Here is a 20,993-nt window from a genome sequence, read left to right on the forward strand (position 1 = left end):
ATAAATGACTGGGTGAATTAATGAATGACAGAACTGAGGAATGAGTGAGTGAATTAATGAGCAAATTGATGAATGTGTGAATCAACAAATGGATCAAGGAATGGGTGAGTGAATTCATGGTAGGCAAGGCATAAAAGAAAACCGTATAAGTAAACCCAGAGCGCGAAGGCAGGTGGAACTTAACTTCAAACTACAGGGAGTCCCAGGATTCTGGGTTCTACTTGAGTGGTTACTAGAACATGGGGAGCTGTGATTTTGAGAGACTTCCACAAGTGAACAGCAAAGGAAAAATAAAGGAAAATGAGCTAAACCCTGATTGGAAGTAATAGTTGTCCATCATGGCTCTCCACCAATGAGCCAAACAGCAATCCTGCCCAGCCCAGAAGGTAAGTTTGGCCCTCAGAGGTGCCCAGATTGGAATCCACAAGCCATGAATGACAGTACATCACCTTCAGTGCCCTCGGTCCTCTACACAGGCTTAGTTTTCTCAACTACGAAGTGGCAGTAAGACTGTGGTGGGACCCTGAGGTGTTGGGTGCCCACCCCTGCCACCAGACCTCTGGTTTAGGAGAAGGGCCTCAGAGGTCCCTGGTGGTGGTCTGGATTTGGGTGAGGTGTGGCTTATGTTTCCCCTCCCCCACTAGCCTAAGGGCTCCTTGCCTAGGGCAAGGTATGTGTTCCAGGTCAGTCAGGTCAGTCAGGTTGGGTTGGAGGAACTGGAGGGCTGAGCAGTTAGGTGCATTGTGGGAAATTGGCTTGCTATGGGCTGTCCTCATCAAGGAGTGGCCAGAAAACAGTGGTTTCAGAGACTGGACAGAGCCAGCCAGGCCCACAGGAACCAAAGAGAAAGGGGTCTGGGAGGGGGTGCCTGAGTTGAAAAAACACCTACAATATGCACCCTTCTAACAGATGGGGAAACCAAGGCTCAAAAATATTACACTGAGCGAAGGTTTTAAGCCCAGACCTCCCTGGCCCCCAAATTATACTCTTGGTTCATCTCTGGGGATGCTTTAAGGAGAAGAAGGGGGACCCTGAGCAGGTAGCTGGGGCTCGTCCTGACACTGACGTGCTGGAAACAGAAAGGCACCATGCCCTTCCCAGGTCCCTGACCTCGCTCTTCTCAGCTGGCCTGATTTCTCAGAACCTCCAAGGACTGCCATTCTGGACTCACGGCCCAGAGCAACAACCTGTCCTGCAAAAAAAAAAAAAAAAAAAAAAAAAAAAAAGGCAGCGGCCCTCCACAGCCATGTGGCTGAGGTTCACGGGTCCCCTAGCTAGATGGGGACAAGAGATCCTTAGAGTGAGCAAGAGCTGTCAGTAGCCCGCAGATGGCCCGCAGATGGCTTGGGGGCAGAGTCACCCGATGGTAGGGAAGGCTTCCTCGGGTTGCGAGATCTAAGTGGAGGACTCCTGCTTCCAGTTCCAGGTTGCGCCCCGCCCTCACACTTTGTGACTGCAGACACACACGCGTGCACGTGTGCGCGTGTAAGCGCTTGTGAGTACACGACAGCCAGAGGTTGACATCAGGTGTCTTCTTCCGTTGCTCTTCACTTTAGCTTCGACACAGGGTCTCTCACTGAACTCAGAGCTCACTCACCACTCAGACTTCCCTGGCCAGTCCTGGGGAGCCTCCTGTCTCCACCTTTCCGACGCTGAGTCTACCTGCATGGAGGCTGAAGATCTGAACTCAGGGCCTTGAGCTTGCAAGGCAAGAACTTTAGCAACTTAGCCATCTTCCAAGCCTGCCAGCCTTCATCATTAACTTCCTGTCATTGCTCTGCAGCCGAGATCCCTGTGGGTCACCACTTGGCCCTCTGCTGCTTGGTTGGGGCAGAGAGCTCCTCCGGTGCCAGTAAGACGAGCTGTACTGTCTGGCTATCTGCAGCCCGGAAGCCTCAGCCTTGCCCACACCCTCTCCAGCTGGCTCAACACAAGGCCAAGCTCACACAGCTCTTTGGACTGATTTGAACAGCTCCCCACCCGGCACCCTGGCTCTTAGCCAGGCCAGGCCCACAAACACCCCCAGGACTCCCCTGACCCAATCCTGTTCCTGTTTATCCAACCCCCCTGAGCCCCTCCTTTTCCCAAAGCCTGCGACTCTGCGGTTCTGTTGTACTTGACATTCACCCTGTAGCCCAGCCTCCCAGGACCCCCCACAGCCCTGCCTGGGGACCCAGCCTGGGTTCCAGCTGGCTGGTGAACCCAGCCAAGCATCACAGCTCCCGCGACATCCCTGAGTGACAGGAAACAACTCGCTCCTTCCAAGAGGCAACGCTCTGACAAACACTCACTAGGAAATAATAAAGTGGCGAAATAATTCTGCCTCGGACACACTTACCAGAGCAGAAAGCGTCTGCGGAGGAGACAACATCTCGTACCATCTATCTTCCTTAAATCCCCACGCTGTGACAAAGTGGAGGGCAAAATCATGATGAATGATCGGACACATTTAGCCAGTACCTGTGCTCTGGAACGAGCGTGGCCCAGGAAAGGGGCGCTAATGAAGATCTGTGCCCCCGCCCCAATCCGGCCTCGTTGCAAAACAAGTCTTTATTAGGGAATTGGCGCCTGCTCTTCCTACCACGCAGGCTGGAGGTGCGAAGGGTGACATGAATTAACGGCGGCCCCTGCGGGGTCAGCCCGGCCCTCTCTGGCGGCACAGAGACTGACGGGTTCGGCTCCTGCCACCATCCAGCGTCTGGTTGACAAGGCGCCAGTCGCCTTCCATCCTGGAGGAACACGCCTCGGTTTTGTTCCTCCCCGGCCCGCCATCATTTATTCTGCCGCCTCATTTGAATATGATGGATACTGAAGTCCTTTATTTGTTCACAACAACCAAATAATTGTAGATCCGTGGGCTTCGGGGCAATTAATCACATTTTTCCCTCCACCAATCCACTAGGAACATGACATTGAACAATAAAGTACATTAACCTCTGCTTTGCACAAAACTTTGCTTATTTAAACCCCACAAGGTTATTTGTTTTCTTTCTTGCCAGGCCCCTGCCGCCAGCCAGGGAGAGGGGTTGGTGGAGGAGGTACACCCCACACTAGCCTCCACTCTACCTGTCCCAGTCCATCTCAGACAGGGAGGAGTCTGGGGTGAGGAAACAAACATGTGGCTTGGGTACCATCTGGGTATCCACCGGGTCAGGGTCTGTGATAGCTGTGGGAGTGAGTGCAGTGTGTGTGTGTGTGTGTGTGTGTGTGTGTGTGTGAGAGAGAGAGAGAGAGAGAGAGAGGGAGGGAGGGAGAGAGACTGGGCATGCTTATATAGTTGTTCTACATGGGATTCATGTATATGTGTGTTTGTGTATGTCTGCTCTCAGAACAAAGGTGTGTATTTTTATACATGCAAGGTACAGTGTGTACATCAATGTGGGGAGGCAGTCCTGGGTGTGCATATGTGGTTGTATTAAATTATCATTGCAAATTCTTCCACAGTCCCCTGATCAAGAGATAAAAATCTATGTCCTCTTCTTGTGTGGGGGTGGACTGAGACTCACTTGTGAGTGTGACCGAAATGTCATCGTGGTATTTCAGGTAAGCCACAGAGGTCATGCAGTCCCTGACTTATTCATGGAACAGTTGTTCTTAGAGTAAACTCGAAGACTACCACAGAGAGCACGCCAAAATCTAAGAAAAGGGAGAGAAGCGGGGAGGGAGGGAGGGAGGGAGGGAGGGAGGGAGGGAGAGAACGTCTGCTGAGTTTCTAGTCTTTCAAGCCAGCCTCATTTAGCTGCTAGGTAGGTAAGGGAAGAGGCCTTTAAATATGCCTCTCTTAGTTGAGGCCCTGAATGCTGTAAATTCTGAATCCACAGGGGTCACGAGCACGTAGGGTAGCCTGGTTTCACATCACCAAGACCAGAGTGATTTTCTAGGCAGCAACACAGGATGACTAGCAGGACCTTAACATCTGTGTAAGGAGATGCACATGCGTGCACATGTGCCTGTGTGTGCACGTGTACATCTGTGCACGCATGTGTGTCTTTGTGTTCATGCATATGTAAATGTTCATTTGTATGTGTATTTTCATGTAGCACAAACTTGTGTGTAGCCATGTGGCTTGTAATGTGTGTGTGCAGTGGTGTGAACGTGTACATGAGTACACGTGTGTTTCCAAGGCATTCCCTATTCTTCCACTCAGAATTTCATGGAGCATGCCTATGCCAGTTGGTCAGAGAACAAAGCAAAAAACCAGTTCCTTGTGGGGATTTACATTCCAAAAGACAGACAGACAGACAAGAAATGACAGAGTGAAGGAAAAGTGTAATGACTACATGGTGTGGAAATAGCTACTCAGCAAAAACTGGAGCTAAACGAGGAGGTTCAAGGCTGGGGATGGTTCACAGTTGTCCATGGGTTAGCCAGGGTGGACCTTTAAGATGACTGTCACGGTCACCGTCGTTGCCAATCTGACTGAATCTTGCTTGAATCACCTAGAGCACACACCTCTGGGTGCCTCAGACTCATCCTGAAAGGGGGCAGTGCCACCCCGTGGGCCAGGATCCCTATGGAATAGAAAGGCCAGCTACACCTGAGCACTCATCTCTGACTTCTGACTGACTGAGCACGAAATATGACGAATCACTTCACACTCCTGCCAGTATGCCTTCTCCACCACGGTGCACTGCACCCTTAAACCTCACCTTCTCCACCATGTCGCCTTCTCCACCATGGCGGACTGCACCCTTAAACCACGCCTTCTCTACCCTTAAACTAGGAGCCAAAGTGAACCCTCCCCTCCCTAAAGTGCTTTTGCCTGGTATTCCGTCACAGCAAGGATAAAAATTATTTCACAGAAGGCCGTCCCAGAGTCTGGTGGCCCTCACTTGACTGTGACTGGTGTCCCTATATGAAAATAGTCAGAGACACACTCATAGAAAAAGGCCACGTGAAGACAATGACAGAGATCGGAGTGACAGGTCTACAAACCACCGTGCACCAAGGGTGCTCTGAAAACAGCAGCAGCCGGGGAGAGAAAAGGGAAACTCTGCTATAGACCATCCCCAGTCTGTGTCCTGACAACAGACTCTAGGGAAGGGAAAGTAAGGAGAGAAATTAGAACTGGGTGTGGTGGCACACGGGTGTGGTGGCACACGGCTGTGGTGGCACACGGGTGTGGTGGCACACGGCTGTGGTGGCACACGGCTGTGGTGGCACACGGCTGTGGTGGCACACGGCTGTGGTCCTAGCTGAGTTCAAGGCTAGGTATATATATTCTGGGCTACGTGAGCCTCTGTCTCCAAAAAGCTAAACAAAAATAAGGTTCCTGAAATAATCTTGCCGTTCACAGCAGTGGCACAGACCCTACAGAGTGGCGAGAGTGGGAAGAGGTTGACTGCAGCTGTTGGATTTAAGGGGGCTTGGCGGTGGGTGGGGGGTCAATACAAGGTTTTTCTGGGCCTCCAACACAGAGATCCGCCTGCCTCGGCGCTCAGAGTGCCGTAATTAAAGGCGTGCGCCACCACACCCCGAGACTACAGGTCTTTGAAGCAGGTTTTCCCAATGGATTAGAATATGAGGGAAGAGTCAAGGATAACACCAACCGAGAATGGGAATCTGGAAGTAGAGAGTCATGATTCCAGAAGGTGAAAAGGGTGATGGGAGGGTCAGGTTTAGGGTGGGAGATGGCAGGTGTGTTCGCCACCTGCAGGTTATTGTGTGCACCTGCAGGCAGTGTGTGAGCTTGCAGGTACACTCATGTATTGTGAGGGTGAGAGTCTGCCTGAATATTTGAATGTGCCATGGCCATATGGGTCTTTGACTTTCATATGTGTCCGTGGGTAAGCATTTTGGGTTTTCTAATTTTTATTTTATGTTCATCGGTTTTGTCTGCATGAATGTCTGTGTGAAGGTGTCAAAAACCTTAGAACTGGTTACAGACAGGTATGAGTTGCCCTATGGGTGCTGGGGAATTGAACCCATATCCTCTGGAAGAACAGTCAGTGTTTTTAACCACTGAGTCATCCCTCCAGCTCACGTTTTGGTTTTAAAGAATCAGATTGTGCTCTCTCTCTCTCTCTCTCTCTCTCTCTCTCTCTCTCTCTCTCTCACACACACACACACACACACACACACACACGTGCGTGCACACACACTCTCTCACACTGCACACACACTCTCTCTCTCTCTCTCACACACACACACACACATACACACTCACTCTGTGTGTGCGTGCGGAGTGGTTAGCATGGAAACTTCTGTTCCCAGGAAGTTCTTAGAATCCTCGTCCCAGGACAGAGAAAACCTGGCCCTTCAGGCTCCCCTGGAGAAGGTGATGCTGGAAGTGGTGGGCATCCCACTTATGGGGGCTGAGTGCCAGCTGCATCAGGGGATGAGTCAAGTGACTGCCCGTGCCTTCAAAGATAGCATCTCCAAGAAACAGTTTGGAAAATTTATCCCTGAGGATGCTCAATCCTAGTAAGACCTGGCAAAACTGCCCTTTGTGGAAGCAGAGAAGCCATCAGATGCACCCTCCAGCTTACACGTGGTCCTAGGATCTGTGGTTCATTAGATTCCCTTCCTTCCTACCAGACAGAACAGAACAGGTTACTCTGATACGACTCTGGGACCCTCTTTGCCCCCACAGGATGCTCACTCCACCCACCAATCACAGCATTCCTGCTTCCACGTGTGACCTGTCACCTTTGCTGCAGAAGATAGACAAGCTTGGGCACAGGGCATATTGCCACAGACTTGGTGAATGAATTATTTTTGTTTTGTTTGTTTGTTTGACACACACGTGTGCATGCGCACACATACACACATGTGCACACACACACACACGAGGGTGACAGGCTACCAAGCACTCCAGCGGGTCTTGACCTTGCTGAAGATGACCTTCAGATCCTCCTGCTCCTACCTCCTTACTGCTGATATTATAGGCATGCGTGTCACCACCCAGTTCATGTGGTGTTGAGGATCAAACCCAGGGCTGCATGCTTAGCAAGCACTCTACAACTATGTCCCCAGTCTGGTCTATTGCAATAGAGGAGAAGAGGACCTGAAACAGAGAACAGTTATCTGTGAATTGCCCTCGGATATACTAATTCTCCTGTGCTGAGCCGTGAAATAGTCCGAAGAGGTCTAGAATAACCCCACACTGCACAGAACACCCCCTCCTACCAGTGAGTTGATGAAATCATTCTGGTCCGAATAACCTGGATCCTGCCAGTTCCTTTGAGGGTCAGTGAAGCCAAGGATGTGTATGTGTGCTTATAATTCATGCCACACTGACATTTTCTTACATTTCAATGTTTTTCTGCTGGTAAGACCTATCTGTGTGGTTCTGTGGTCATGGGGACTTCTGCTTCATGATGGTGGGGTCCCTGCAGGCTGCACCTCTCTGCCCTTCATGATGGTGGGGCCCCTCCAGGTTGTACCTCTTTGCCCTTCATGTTGGTGGGGTCCCTCCAGACTGCACCTTTCTGCTCTCCAACAAACCGACACCATCCTGGTAGATTTCCCTTTGGCTCCTCTGGGTCCCTATGTGCATAATTTGCATAGGAAGTGTGGGATCACACACCACACACACAAAGTCTTTACCAATTTACACTCCCATCAGCCCCGTGTGAGGAATCCTCCTTTCCTTCGTTCTGCATTAATTGGTATTTCCCGGCCGTGGAGTTTTTGCCAGTCTGAAGGTGCAAAGTGATGTCTGCTTTTAATCTGCATTTCTTGGACTGTTAATGAGTTTGAGCATCGCTCCGAGTGCTCATTAGCTTTTGGGGTTTCCTTTTCTGTAAATTGCCTGTCACGCCGCTTGCCCGTTTTTCTGCTGGACCCGATGTCCTCTCCTCATCCCTTTGCAGAGTTCCTTTTGCATTCTAGGTGTGAATCCCTTGTCAGTTTTTTTTTATTTATTTTTTGAGGAAAAAAAATCCTATCCCTACCATCTGACTCTTAATTGGCCTGTGTTATTTCTTTGTTAAGAAAGATTTCTTTGTTTTGATGTCATCAAACTCAGGATCACAGTGCATGCTTTTAAAATTTGGGGAAACAGGCAAATTCATCTCCCTTAGTCTGATGGTGCGCCTTCCTTTCCCTGCTAACCAAGAGATTTTTAACATTCACATTTAAATTTTTAATCTGGTCAAGGGTTTCCTTACCCACAAGGCTAAACAATGATCTGGTTATAATTTTCTCAGTAGATTAAACACTGTGCAAAACAACACATCCTCTCCCACGGATTTCTTTCACGCATGTTCCATACCTGTGCATTTGGGGGTTTTCTCTCCAGCTTGCTGTTTGTTTTCATTCACTGTATTTGCTTATTCATGTGCCAGTGTTGGATGTTTGCTTTGATGAGAGGAAGGGGGAGATGAAGGGAGGGGGGATGGTAGCCAGAACTAACATCCCCAGGAATGTCATCCATTTCCCTGAGACAGGGTGTCTCTTTGGCCTGGATCTCATGGATTACACTGTACTGACCAGCCAGTGAGCCTAGGGGAGCCTTCTGTCTGCACTTCCCCATCACTGGGATTACAACTTGTGCTGCCACACCCTCACGTGAGTTCTCGGGGTTGGATTTGTGAAGCCAGCTCCTGACTGACTGGGTTGTCCCCATACCCTGGCTCCACATTCCCTCACTCATCTTTTAGACTACCTCTTTACGGACTTTCTACGACTTTATTTTACTTTTGTAGATCCAGTACAATACATACATGTGTGTTTGAGTCTGTGTGCATATGTGTGTCCTTTCATTCAGTTGTCACCGTGAGACTGGCTCACTGAATTCATGAACGGATTGGGAGAGCTGGCCTGGCCATAGTCCTCACCTGCTTAGCCAGGGCTGTCCATTCATTCACCCTTGAAAGCTCGAGATCTATGTGTTCTTAGCTTAATTCTTAATTCAAGTATTTATTCAAATACTTGGTGATGGTAGTGTTTATTGTTCGTTACATTTATTTATAATTTCCTTTATCAGGATTTCTTTACAGTTGATGTCATATCACTTTTTTAGCTTGACTTCCTATTTGGTTGGTGCTGTAGAAAATGCTGTTGACTTTGTAAGGCGATCTTGTATCTGGAGACCTCATTGCATCCTCACACTTAGGTAGCAGCTCATCCATGTCTCACCCACACCCATAGAGATTCAAATCATATGTATACTTAATGACACTTTTGGACACCCCTTCCAGACCTCGTAATCTTCCCACATGCCTCACAATACTAGTGACATCTCTAATACTGTATTGTCCTAGGATTTCTGACAAAACACCATGACCAAAAAGCAAGAGAGGGAGGAAAGAGTTTGTGTGGCTTACAAGTCAACATTGCTATTCATCACTGAGGGAAGACAGAACAGGAACTCAAACAGGGTAGGATCCTGGAGGCAGGATCTGATGCAGAGGCCATGGAGGGGAGCTGCTTACTGACTTGCTTACAGTTTCAGAGATTCAGTCAGGAGGGTGGTGATGTGCAGACAGATGTGGTACTGGAGAGATGACTGGCAGGGGAGATGTGCAGGTAGACATGGTACTAGAGAGATGGCTGGCAGTTCTGCATCTTGCAGACAACAGGAAGTGGGCTGACACACTGGGTGGTATCCTGAGCATAGGAAACCTCAAAGCCTACTCCTACAGTGACACACTTCCTCCAAGACCATACCACACCTCCTAATAGTGCCTTTCCCTTTGAGATTATGGGTTCCAGTTACATTCAAACTACCACACATATCAATCTATTATTAAAAAACACTGAGGTCAGGCTGGAGAGATGGCTCAGAGGTTAAGAGCACTGACTACTCTTCCAGAGGTTCTGAGTTCAATTTTTAGCAACACACATGGTGGCTCACAACCATCTGTAATGAGATCGGGCACCCTCTTCTGGCCTGCAGGCATACAGGGAGGCTGAACACTGTACATAATAAATAAATAAATCTTTTAAAAAAGGAATACTGAGGTCTTAAAACTATCTCAGATGTATCTGTTATGTGTATCACTTAACCTTGAGCTATAAAAACTTTGTCAAATGTGTGTGTGTGTGTGTGTGTGTGTGTGTGTGTGTGTGGTGTGGTGTGTTTAGGTCAGAATCAGAAGGTAACATAACTTTCGGGAGGTGTGTGTGTGTGTAGGTCAGAAGGTAACTTTCGGGAGCCAGTTCTCTCCTTACTCACTCAGTCATCTTGCCAGTTCTTACTTCTTACCATAAAAAGGTACTGAACTAGGCAGGCGGTGGTGGCCCACGCCTTTAATCCCAGCACTCGGGAAGTGGAGGCAGGCAGATCTCTGTGAGGTTGAGGACAACCTGATCTACAGAGTGATTTCCAGGACATCCGGGGTCACACAGAGAAACACTGTCTAAAAAAAGAAAAAGAAAGGTATTGAATAATGTCAGATGTTTTTTCTACATCTTCTGATCATTGAGGTTATCTAGAACATCCTTTTCTCTCTAATGATGTGCTGATATAAGCAGAGATTTTCGATGTCGAACTAACCTTGCATCCCTTTAATATACTATATTAGTACACTACCAGAATTATTTAGCAAAAATTTTGTTTAAGATTTTTGATTCCATATAAGTCAAGTAGGTCTACAATTTTCCCATTTGCATGCCTCCTCTCTGGCTTTGGAAAGAGTAGATTGGCCTTTCAAAGTTTTCAGGGCAGATTTCCCTGGTTTTTATTTTCCTTTGAAGGGAGAATATCAATGGTTTGGTGATTTCCTCCCCCGAGTACAGGAAAAGTACACTGAATGGAAATGGCAGTTAGAGAATAAATCTTAGTAAAAAAAAAAAGAGAAGAAAGTGAGACTTTAATTACAGAAAACAATTTCAAAACTGACTTCAGAAGAGAAAGAAATGGAAAACAGGCATGTTACCACAAAGGAAACAATGTGTGGTGCAGATTTTCCAATAGTCTCAAAATATAACTCATTCTAGACAGTTTTCCAGGGCAATTCTACCTATTTTTAAGGGGTAAATAATCCTAGCATTACATAAACTGTCCACATTTTACAAAATAATTCAGATTACGTTACTTACACGAAGCTATTTGATCCTGGGTCTTGGTCAAGACCAATTGTACAAACAAATTCATACCACATATGTTTATGAATATAATAGAGGCCCAGATTAAAGCAGCAAACAGGGCCTACAGAGCTGGCTCTGTGGCTAACAGTGTTCCTGCTCTGGCAGAGGACCGAGGCTCTTCCCTATCACCCACACAGAGGTGGCAACCCACTTATTCCTCCAGGGGATCCACTGCTGTCTCTTCCAGCCTCTGAGGTACTGCATACGCATCGGGACACAGACAGACAAGCAGACACACATACAACAGTGCAGCACTTACAATCCAAGTAAGAAAAAGCCACTGTGCAGGGAGGGCAGCCTGCATGTCGCAGGGAAGGTTCAACATATCAAAGTCAGTTATTCGCATGGACCTTGAGGCTTAAGGATGAGCCACAGCATTAGCCAGCATAGCCATGTGTCCTGCAGGACACGGCCGGGAGGTAGACCCTGGCTTGCCTGTGCCTTCTCTCACTGCTGATGCATATTTGAAAATTTTCACAATAAAATGCTGGAGAACTATCTATTAATATAATTCATCACATTAATAGGTCTAAGGAGAATGATCCAAGGACATTTCCACACACCCTGAGAAAGCATTTGACACAATTCAATAACTATTCTTAATTTTTAAAGCATTTAATAAAACAGGAAGGGATAGTTATTTCTTTAGCATATGAAATAGATTTGTCTCTTTCTACAAGCTGGGTTGATGTTTAGTTGATATTTTTTATTAGTAAAAAATAATTTATGCTTAGTACTTAATGGGAAAAACACTAAAAGCATTTCCATTAAAGTCAGAATAAAACAAAAATGTCCAATATCAGTCCACTGGACTATTATTTAGCATGGTTCTTGAAGAAATCAGCAGTGTAATTAAAGAAAGACATTACAGGAATAGAAATAAAAGGTGTGGGTGTTAAATCATCTTTATCTGCAGACGATACGACTGTCTAGCTGCGATACAGAAAGGCCCAACTGAAAAACTGTTAGAAACTATAAAATCATCCAAGAGCACAATAAGCTACTAAATTAAAAGAATCAAGTGCACACACGCACATGCGCGTGCGCACGCACGCGCGCGTGCGCACACACACACACACACACACACACACACACCAAGATACCAAGTGTTTTATGTTAAGAATAAAAATGTAACATTAGCAGAGCACAGAGTTACCTGTAAAAGGTAACTTTGTATTCTTGGGTAGAGAGACTCAGTATGAAGGAAGTTATACCTTTCTTAAAATTAGTTTACAATGTAATGAGATCCCACTAAAACGACAACAGTGTTGCTAAATAAAAATCAGCAGAGTTCAAGATTCCGTTTAAAAGGGACAAGCTGAACTAGAGAACTCTTTATGTATCTATTCTGCATGTGTGTGCAGACGTGTGGGGTCGGCGGCAGTTTGCAAGAGTTCCTTCTCTTCTTTGACCTTTAGATGAGTTCTGGGGATGGAACGCAGGTTCCCAGGCTTGCACAGCAAGCGTCTTGACCTGCTGAGCCATCTCACCAGCCTCAGATTTATTTCAGTGCTGAGAAATCTGAGAGAATAGTTCACCAGATAACAAGACATGTGATGTGGTCTAAGAAAATGGTGCAAGCGTGTGTGTGTGTGTGTGTGTGTGTGTGTGTGTGTGTGTGTGTGTGTGTGTGCAGGAGGATTACAGTAGAGGCTAAAAAGCTACAGTCCAGTGTGACAGAAGTGATACTCATGTAGAGGAGAGGAGAGATAATGCAATCATAGGTCTGTGGGTTACTGAGACATCTTGGGGGGGAGTTGGATACTACCCTACACATTACAAACACCATGTGGGAATTTTTTTACATGGAAATGAAGCTATAACTATAGGACAATGTTTTCACAATCTTGGAATGGCAAAGGCCTGTGCATGCATGTTCATGTACATATGTTTGCATGTATGCATGTGTGTATATATGTGTATGTGCATGTATGAATGTGCATATGTATATGTATGTGCACATGTGTGTGCATGTGTGTGTGTGTGTGCAGGTATGTGTGTGTACAGATGAATATGGAACCCAGAAGTCAGCCTCAGGTGTCATTCTTCAGGTGCCATTCATCTTGTGTTTTTTTTTCATTTTATTAATTTTGCCTGCACGTATGTCTGTGTGGTATATGTATGCAGAACCTTTGGAGGTGAGAAGAAGGTGTTGGGTTCCCTGACACCACAGTCACAGATGGTTGTGAGCTGCTATATGGGTGCTGGAAATTGAACCTGGTTCTCTGGAAGAGCAGTTAGTGCTCTTAACCACAGAGCCATTGCTCCAGCCCCCCAGCTGTGTTTGAGTCAAGTCCTTGCTCAGTGGCCTGAACTCCCCAGCTAAACAAGACTGTGACTAGCAAGCTCTGGAGCTTTTCCTCTGTCCACCCCTAGGGCTGGGAGTCTCAGCACATACCAGAATGGTGCTGGCTTTTTATATCGGTCAGGGGGATAAAATTCAGATCTCCATGCCTGTGCAGCACATACTTTACCCACCGAGTCATCTCCAGCTCCTCAATTGCACTAAAACCAACAAAAACACAACAAAGAGCTGTCCATAGGTGTCAAAAACACATGTCCCAAGAAACCATGAAATCAGAAAAGACTTTGTGTAACTCATATTACAGAGACTAGCTCTTTGATAGTCAAAGTGGCCTTGAAAAGGGAAAAGAATAAGAACAACAACCAGCAGGGGGCAGCACGTAACAGTTCTGTCTAAACTCGAAAGCAGGGCTGGGAGATGGCTCAGTGGCTAAAGCACTTGACACGCAAGCACAAGAGCCAGAGTTCAAATCCCCACAACTGGTGTAAAGGGTATAAAGGCCAAATAGATTATTAAGTGTCTGTAATGCCACTCTCCTGTAGTCATATAGGGTCATATAGGAGGCGGAAGCAGGAGACTCCCTGGAAGATTGTGGGTTCGCTAGCTGGAGTGCACAGTCAAAGCAAGAGACCCTGTTTCAAAAGAGAGGATGGGCAGCCGAGTGCCCAACCACATGTTGACCTCCGCATGTGCCTGTACTCACATATGTGAATTGACACACAGAGAGAAATCCTAAATCTTATGCAGCAATTGAGCCATTTCCCCAGCTCTTAAAAATACCTTTAATGAGCCTGCGAATTGCCTAGTGTGCTAAGGGCAGAGTAAGTATACATTTAACTGGGTGAATTGTATGGTACATGAGTTAGATTCAATAAATTCTTTTGTGAAAATGTACTTATTCCCAAGAGCGGGACTTAGTTTTACTTTGGGATGGGTCACTCTGGGGTCTCACCGAAGCTTTGGGTATAGACTGGAGAGAAGACTTAGTGGTAAGAATACTCGCTGCTCTCTTTGATATCACCAGAGTTTCTAGCACCTGCATCAGGGTGTCTCTCAACTGCCTGTAACTCCAGCTCCATGAGATCCGGAGCCCTCTTTTGGCTACTGGTGGCACCTGCAATCCCATGCATATAACTCCACACAGATACACACATATAAAAACCTAAAGTTCTGGGTCCTTTCTAGAAAAATCCACCCATACAACAGAGTTGCATTTGAGTTCAGAATATTTAAGGATGTAACAGAGTCCATGATTTCTGCCATAAAATATTTAGGATGTAAAAATGTCTTCATTAAATGCATAAAATATAAATGGTTTCTTTTTTATATATCACAATTCTGTATTGGTTCTTTGGGAATTTCACATCATGCACCCCAATTTGCTTACCTCTCTGGTTCTCTGTATCTTCCCCTCATTCCTACAGTGTCCCTCCCAGAAAAGAACCCCAATCTTTTTTTAAAAAAAATTAATAAAAGACAAAAAACAAAACAAAAATCCTCCTCAATCCTCTGTCTTTCCTGTCTCTCCAATACTTCTTCATTCATCCTAGTGGCATTGGGAGTCTCAGGGTGTTGCACATTGTACCCTTTTGTACAGTTAGCCCCACTGGCAAATGTTCCTTGCAATGAGTCATTGGTCTAGGCTCTGGTTTCTGGCCCACCATCATCACTGGACCCTCACCAAAACTCCTCTCAGGCATCCTCCTCCTGCCCCGAGTCATGGAGACCCTGTGACTCGTTAGCTGCAGGACCAGTTCCTTCACACTTTAGCAGGTTATAATGGGGGTAGGTGTTAGGGTGGGCCAACCTAAGATCCAGGTGTGGGTAGCTGAACTGGTCAGTCTAGGCTGCTGGGACTGCCCCCCTCAGGCAAAGTGAAGAGCCAGCTAGCCTAGGCCCATGCCATTAGGGCCAGCTCTCCCAAGCCATTTGTATGAGTTGAGACCATCTCTCCCTTGAGGGGCAGAACCAGATCTACTGCTGCAGCATTCAGTGAGGGGTGGGGCAAGCTATCTCAGGGCCTCTGAAGGGTGGAGTTGGCTCAGCATGGCCCTCTGATTTCATCACACATGGTTCCTATGAGTCCTGTGGTAACACGAGCCATGGACATTAACACAGACCCCAGCTGCAGCAGGACCATGAAGGATTTCTTTATAAAGATAGAATAAGGCCTGGGGAGATGGTCAGGGAGTAAATGACTGCTGTGCAAGGCTGACCCTCAATCTCAGGACCCACAGAGGAACAGGCCAGGCACAAGTCTGGGGTTAGGGGAGGAGGCAAGAGGGTCCTTGTCTTGCCAGCCCATCCAATCAATGAGCTCCAGATTCAGAGAGCAACCCTGTCTCAAAACATAACAAGGAGAGAGATTGAGGACAGTACCCAACATTGACCCCACCCCTTGACACACATGTTCACACATGCACACAGACACTACATATGCCACACACACATACAGAGAAAGATGGAAAGGATGATGGGGATGAATTCATTTCTGGTATAGCTGCACTGTGGATACATGTCTGCACATGTGCACACACACACACACACACACACACACACACACACACACACACACACCTCACAGGGTTACCAGGAATCTGCTTAAACTCCAAAATATTAACAGTGATATTTTCTGGTGGGTAGAATTGTACAAGTTTTACATTCTCCACATTTCGTTCATTGTATTTTGTATAATTAATGTGCTTCAGTTTTGTAATACAAAATATAATGAACTTCAAAAAGCTGTGCTCCTACTCATGTAGGATAACTCCATTATTAATCACCCTTCCAAGGAGATTTTCCATTGTTTTAATCTCTTTTATTTCCTCCAGGTGAATTTTAGAAACCTTGCCTAAGGAGATTCTCCTCCAACCAAATTCTGTGCATATTATCTGGGATTTAAACCATCGTCATCATCATTATTTTGGGTTTTTTGAGACAGGATTTCTCTGCAGCTTTCATTCCTATCCTGGAACTCACTGTGTAGACCAGGTTGTCCTCGAGCTCACAGAGATCCGCCTGCCTCTGCCTCTTGAGTGCTGGGATGAAAGGCATGCACCACCACCCCCTGGCTTATCATCATTATTATTTGTGGGTGTGTGTATGCATGTGTGTGTGAAAGTGCGTGTGTATGAGTGAGCACTGGAAGGGGTGTGGGGGGTGTGGGTGTGTGCGCACGCACATGAGTGTGAGTATACTCTGGGAATCAAACTTAGATCATTAGACTTGGCAGCAGCTTGGCATTACCTGCAGAGACATTGCCCTGGCCCCGTATTTGGAATTTTGACAACACTTAGATTCATCTGAGGAGAGTTAACATCTGCGGAATATGAACTTCACACCCTAGACCTTCTTGGTCATTCTTCATTTATACAAGTCTCCCTTTGTGTCTACCTGTAAGGATCCATTCGTGTGTAATTCTGTACACTCCTGATTATTAATTTGGGCTGTTTTCTGCATTGTGGCTTTATTCCAACATCATCAATTCTTCTCATTAATTTCATTAATTTATTTCTGTCTCCATACTAAACTTTATTAGGTGTTTTTATTCACTCTTCCATTTTATTTAATTTTCAGGATGGAACTCTCATTATTGTTTTCTGAGTATAGCAGGAATACATGTTCATCATTTTGAAAATACAAACAGTTCCAAGGAGTGGGAAGTGAGAATTCCTCTATAGTCCTACCCCAGAGGACACGTGCTGTGTCTTATTAGTTCTAAGAATTTTTCAGTTAATTATCCAGGGTTTCCCAGATAGGAAAACCATGCAATGTTAGTTAATGTGTGACAAGGTGATGTTCCGAGGATATTAAACCAATGCATTTTCTTTTTTTTTTAAAAAAAAAAGATGGAATTCTAATTATGAAATATTTCAAATGTTAGAAAAAGTATAGAAAATAGTATAACACAGACCCATTTCGCTAGATTAGCAACTAACCATCGTGCCACGACCAAGTTCCCTCCCCCCCCCCCCCGCCATCCATTTGCCACCTCATTCCCCGAGGGTACCACACCCTGAGGGCCATCTGTCTTTGAGGCTTACAGCAGAGGCACAAGGTGGACAATGTGCACACGCCTTCAGTATGCACACGGGTGCACGCGTGTGGGGTCTGTGTGTGTATGCACATGGAGGCCAGAGGTCAACTTTGGGGGTGCGTTCTTCAGCTGTCCACCTTTTGCTTTCTTGTGTGTCTGTGTATGTGTGCAGTGCTTGTATATCTGTGTGTGCATGCATTGGGAGGCTGGAGACCAAAGCCGGGGGTCTTCCCCCACTGCTCTCTACCTTTTGCTCTATCCAGGCCTCAGTGAACTCAGAGCTGGCTGCCTCTGCTAGTCTGGGGCCTACTCTCTACTTTCTGAGCTCTGGAGTTAGAACTGGACGGCCACACCCTCCTGGCATTTGCATGGGTTCTGGGCGTCTGAATTCTGTGCAGCACGCGCTCTCCCCACTGGCCCGTCCTCAGCCCCACTATGCATTTTGAGGCAGGGTCCCTCACTGGCCTGGAGCTTACTAACTCCTGGAGCTAAGCAGGTGGGCCAGGGATCCACCTGTCCTCACGCCCAGAGCTACAAGTGTGTGCCCCAACACCAGGCTTGTGTGTGCCGGCCCTGGGGATTGAACGCAGGCGCTCATGTTTACACAGCAGGAACTTTTGTGACTGAGCACGGTGCCGTCCTTCAGAAAACCTGATTCTGAGCACATCTGTGAGGCTACACATAGATTCTTCTCATGGGGTCACCTGTTTGCTGAGACTTCATGTGTATTTTCCCACTTCCCCTCTGCACCGTACAGAAGGTCTTCTCACATTCACACTGTTACATCTGACTCGCGATAACAATCCCTTCTTACGTCTCCTCGGGCACAGAGAAGAAAACCCATATGTGGCCATGGATGGTGAGCCGCAGGTGAGGTTTACCTGCGACGTGATGAGGTCGTATCACCAAACACCACTGACAATGGCGCCAGCATTTCTTTGCTACTCAAGTGTTTCTTAGATCCCTGCCCAGAGCCTCTCCCGTTTCCCCGTTTTCCTCCTTATGGATCTGTAAATGATCACTATATATTGTGCACATTAATGTTTTTAGTGCGAGTGAGTTTTCCCAGACTGCAGTTTGTCCTTCACTTCTGTTAAAGGCACATTTAATTGTGTGTAAATATTTGATTTTTATGTAAAGCTTTCGGTGTTTGCCGTTATGGTGAGCTCTGTGACTGTCTGCGTGGCCAGCCTCTCGCACTCCAATCTCACAAACACACGTGCCTGGTTTATTTCCAAAGTATCAAGATTTTGCCATTTATGCTTAGTCTCCACCTAAAGATCGTCTTTACAGGAACTAAGGCAGGGATCTAATTTTATGTTTTCTCAGATAAGGAACAGCTCCATCATTGCTTATTTGCCTTTCAACTTTTTATTTGAGAAAATGTCAAACATACACAAAGAGACAGACAGTGGGGCTCACGAGCCTCCCACAGCCGTGGCTCAGCTTCAGCAATTATCCAATTATGAACAATCTTGATTCGTTCTACCTCCAAACACTCCTGAAGTGGAATGATATCTTTATATATTTTGATTGACAGATGATAGTATCAAGTCTTCATAAATTCTGACATCATCTAATTTCTATCCGTAAATATTTTGGCATGAATCTTGAAAAGATCAGGACTCTTTTAACCCATAAGAACATCATTAATCTTAAAAATAACAATAAGCCCTCTGATCAATAAAAACATTCCTGCTCTCAGATAGCTCTTCAGGTAACGGTGAACATTGGTAGCCTGGCAACCCAAGAACTCAGAGAAAGGCAGAGGAAACCTACTCCACAAAGTTCCCCTCACTTCCATAAGCACACCTTCCCATGCAAATTCTTGCACACACGCGCATGATAATAAACAAATACATGACATTTTAAATTCTTTCAAATACTACCATAATTTATTTTGCACTGTTTTCAATGCTGGGGATAGAACCCAGGGCCTCAGGCACAATAGGCCAGGACTCTGGCAGCAGCACCATCGTCTGTAGTTTGTTCTAATTACCGACTGTGCAGTACCTGAGTCTATTTCAACATACGAGCAACTCTCTCCTTTGCCCCCTTGAAATATGTCTATTGTAGAAACTGGACTTTTTGTTTCACATAGACCCCCAAATCCAGGTTCCCTAATTACTTCCCCTGAGCGTCTTTTTTTTTAATTTTTTTTGAGAAAGTAATTTTATTAAATTATAAAAGTTTCCATTTCCGCCCCTCCTCCCAACACCCTCCCACTCCCCCTACTCCCTCTCCTCCTCCCTCTTCGTCCCTAAGAGCAGTCAGGGTTTCCTGCCCTGTGGGAAGTTCAAGTTCCTCCCCCCTCCCTCCAGGTCCAGGAAGGTGAGTATCCAAACAGACTGGATCCCCAAAATCCAGTATATGCAGAGGAAACAAGTCCCAGTGTCATTGTCAATGGCTTTTCAGAAAGACTCCAGGCTAGCCACATTCAGAGAATCCGGCCACATTCAGAGAATCTGGTTGGATCACGTCCTCGTTCAGTCCCAGTCCAACTGGCCTTGGTGAACGCTCATTAGATCAGTCCCCTTGTATCAGTGGGTGATCGCATCCCTCGCAGTCCTGATTTACTTTTTCATTTTCTTCCTCCTTTTGCTCCTCATTTGGACCTTGGGGGGCTCAGTCCGGTGCTCCAATGTGGGTCTCTGTCTCTATCTCCATCCATCGCCAGATGAAGGATCTATGGTGATAAGCAAAATATTCATCAGTATGGTTATGGGCCAAGGCCGGTTCAGGCACCCTCTCCTCTGTCCAGAGAACAATCTGGGGATCTCTCCTTGGTCCTGGGATCCCATATATAATCAAGTCTCCTGTAAACCCTAAAATGACTCCCTTAGTTGAAATATATTCTTCCCTGATCCCATATTCATCCTTCCTCCCTCTCCCCCATCCTGGTCCACCGAGCTTTCCCCATTCCTCCCCTACTCCCTTCTCTCTAACCCTCTCCCCTTCCAACAACCCTCCCACCCCCCCCCCATGCACCCGAGGTTACCTGGGACTCTTGTCTATTTCCTACCATCAGGTTCATCTTCTTATTTAGCTTCTCTAGGATCACGAATAATAGGCTCAAAGACCTTTAATTATGGTTAGAATCCACTTATGAGTGAATATATACCGTGTTCCTCTTTTTGGGTCTGGCTTGCCTCACTCAGTAAAAAAATAATGGAACGCTTCACGAATTTGCGTGTCATCCTTGCGCAGGGGCCATGCTAATCTTCTCTGTATCGTTCCAATTTTAGTATATGTGCTGCCGAAGCGAGCACTCCCCTGAGCGTCTTTCAATGTGTCATTCTGTCCCTGTGGTAGAGGTAGTCAGTACAGAAACTTGATTAGATTCAGGTTTGATGTGGGGCCAGGATGCTCCCGACATTGGTGAGTCCTCATTGTCTGAATCCATTACTCCACTAAGGTTCGGAGACACCAGCAATGGAGTACCCTTCCTCCATCCTCACCTTTACAGCATGTGACAGAGCAGTCCATCCCCTTCCTTCATGTGTGTTAGAGCATGTGACACAGCAGTCTGTCCCTCTGTCTTCATGTGTGTTACAACATATGACACAGCAGTCCGTCCCTCTGTCTTCATGTGTATTACAGCATGTGACACAGCAGTCC

At 46.5% G+C, this 20,993-nt stretch overlaps 1 non-coding gene across 1 annotated transcript; it reads right to left on the reverse strand.

The window, feature by feature from the left end:
- Window positions 1–20,537: 20,537 nt before the first annotated feature.
- On the reverse strand, window positions 20,538–20,644 carry LOC148118659 (U6 spliceosomal RNA). The gene has a single exon (XR_015735897.1). It is a non-coding gene; the product is annotated as a U6 spliceosomal RNA (small nuclear RNA).
- Between the last annotated feature and the right edge of the window lie 349 nt (window positions 20,645–20,993).

This window comes from Myodes glareolus, chromosome 21 (assembly GCF_982192425.1).
Source record: "Myodes glareolus chromosome 21, mMyoGla1.1, whole genome shotgun sequence".
Classification (NCBI taxonomy): Eukaryota; Metazoa; Chordata; class Mammalia; order Rodentia; family Cricetidae; genus Myodes; species Myodes glareolus.